This window comes from Octopus sinensis, linkage group LG21, assembly GCF_006345805.1.
Source record: "Octopus sinensis linkage group LG21, ASM634580v1, whole genome shotgun sequence".
Classification (NCBI taxonomy): domain Eukaryota; kingdom Metazoa; phylum Mollusca; class Cephalopoda; order Octopoda; family Octopodidae; genus Octopus; species Octopus sinensis.
In genome coordinates, this window is record NC_043017.1 from 14,636,785 (window position 1) to 14,639,284 (window position 2,500).

The following is a 2,500-nucleotide window of genomic DNA, read 5'->3' on the forward strand; positions in this document are numbered from 1 at the left end:
CTAACCCCTAAGGGTGGATGCTACTGTAGTTTGTAGCCACAGGAAGATATCTCCTCCAGTTGGCTATAGACACACTATGTGTCCTCTCAGTATTTGTGAAGGGGAGTCATCCTCCCCGTCTTCAACTCATGATACACACGGACTCGAGTTTCAAGGTGTTTACCTCTCATCAGCGTGTGACAATCATGGTTGTCGACGAGAAGTCAGCTCCCTTCACAAATACATATACTTTTTCCAGTGTCGATTGACACTGATATTGATATGTATAATTACATATATCTACGAGCCAGATAAAAATCCTGCAGTTCATTCTGCCCAACCCTCCTTACAGTTCTGCCAGGCCTTTGCCCTCGATTGCTTATTTTGTGTCGATCCCAGAACGATGACAAGTCAAGCTGATCTTAGGAGAATTTGAAACCAGGGTATAGAAGGTGAGAACAAATACAGCGAGGCATTCTAGGCAATTTTTAATGACCCTGGCTATTGGCTGTGTGTATAATGTGTATAATGTGTTTGTGTATAAAGTATACAAATATCTTTTTATGTAATATATGTGTGTTGTATATATATATATATATATATATGTATATATATGTATGTATGTATCCAAGTGTGTATATAATATAATGTGTACATGTGAGTTTGTATGTGTGTAACACAGCAGTCTTTTAAATAGACCAGCTTGCTCTCCTTAAACTTGATCTACTTTCACGCGCCATGCTCTCTTTTCATTTCTTAATTCTAATATTATTAAACCCTAAATTCAGTTGATGTACTGAGCGATAAACATTAAAAGGAAACCCTACCCACACACACATACGCGTACACACGCACACGCACGCATGCACGCACACATACATGCACGCGGATACAGAAGGAATGAAAGAGAAGATGGAGATGTGATAGAAGAAGTGAGAGAGGCAACTGAGACAATATCAATATATTTACAGTCCGTATTTTTAGTCAGAATCCAACGTACGTTATCATCACAAATTTTTTAGGAATCACACAAAATCGTGTTATCGTTTATTAAAATCTGTTTTTTACACAAACCTCCATTTTCGAAATCTGCTGTCAAACCCTTCTATATTATATTATCATACCCCACTCATCACACATATTCTCTCCACCCCACACACCAAATTTACCTATCCCCTACATTTCCCCTCTCTCTCTCTCTCTCTTCGCCATCATTCAACGATCGTTCATCGAATTCTCACCAATCAACGAAACTCTGCTTTCACTTTCACTATCGTAACTCCAGCAGCAGACATCACAACTCATTTTTACTTCCATATTCAACCTTCAGTCACGATTCAGTTTACCACCAGCGATCAGCTGCAATACCAGCCCCTATTTTCACATTGATTACCTTCATCGTTATCTAAGAAACCTCTAGCCCCATTGATTTCCGACCCTAATCCCTACTACCATCCAACCCCAAATAACTCGATATATACGGAACCTCACACCAACACCAACTGTCATCAGGCACCAACACTTCACTTTACAAGAAACTACAATGCTGCATTATACAATCGAGTCGCCTCACACAGCAGCAACCCTACCTATCAGTCTCTCTCTCTCTCTCTCTCTCTCTGTCTCTCTCCCCCCGTGTCTCCCACTCTCTGTTTGTTTGTCTGCCGCTTTCTCTTTTCTTTCTCTCTCCCCCTTCTGTCTTTCTGTCTCATCAAGAGGAGACAATCCCTACATTCAACAAGTGAGAGACGAGGGTAAACAAGTTATACAGGGATGGAGAGCGGAAGATAGAAGAGTACATTATGAGAGAGAGAGAGAGAGACAGAACGAGGGAAGAAAGAGAAAGAGAAAAAGAGAGTTGTCACATAAAGCAGTAGTAGTAGTATGTGTATGTAGGGGGAACGTATGGCAGTGGGTGGTGGGAGGTGGCGTAGGAATAGTTCTACTGACTCCACCTCGCTCGCTGTCATTCCACTCCCCTCCCCCCACTGGCATATTTCTTAGAATTGCAACATTAAAAATGCTATGATAACACTATACATGCATGTGTGTGTGTATACATGCGCGTGTGTGTGTGTGTGTGTGTGTTTGCGTGTGTGTGTGTGTGTGTGTGTTTGCGTGTGTGTGTGTGTGTGTGTGTTTGCGTGTACATAAATGTGACATTTGTACGCCGCTGTGTCGTGACTGTGCATCAATCGTCTGCCGTTGCGCTCGCAAACACTCACACACTTCAACACAATACATACATTCGTATACACATACATACTCACGCGCGCGCGCGCGCACACACACACACCTATGTATATTTACAGACAGACACGTGCATTCGTGCATACATATAAGCACACTAATATATACATATTCATATATATATATATATATATGGCCTAGTGGTTAGGGCAGCGGACTCGCGGTCGCAGGATCGCGGTTTCGATTCTCAGACCGGGCGTTGTGTGTGTTTATTGAGCGAAAACACCTAAAAGCTCTACGAGGCTCCGGCAGGGGGTGGTGATCCCTGCTG

The 2,500-nt window shown here is 42.4% G+C and overlaps 1 protein-coding gene and 1 long non-coding RNA gene across 2 annotated transcripts in view; both read right to left on the reverse strand.

Moving 5' to 3' along the window:
• LOC115222732 (voltage-dependent calcium channel type A subunit alpha-1) overlaps positions 1-2,500 on the reverse strand; it is a 998,519-nt gene that overhangs the window by 446,987 nt on the left and 549,032 nt on the right. The gene's annotated exons all lie outside the window — the stretch shown is intronic.
• The window catches only part of LOC118767374, a 14,581-nt gene that overhangs the window by 3,538 nt on the left and 8,543 nt on the right, over positions 1-2,500 (reverse strand). The window contains exon 2 of the long non-coding RNA XR_005003292.1: positions 2,270-2,275. This is a non-coding gene — a long non-coding RNA (uncharacterized LOC118767374). The remainder of the gene's footprint in view (positions 1-2,269; positions 2,276-2,500) is intronic.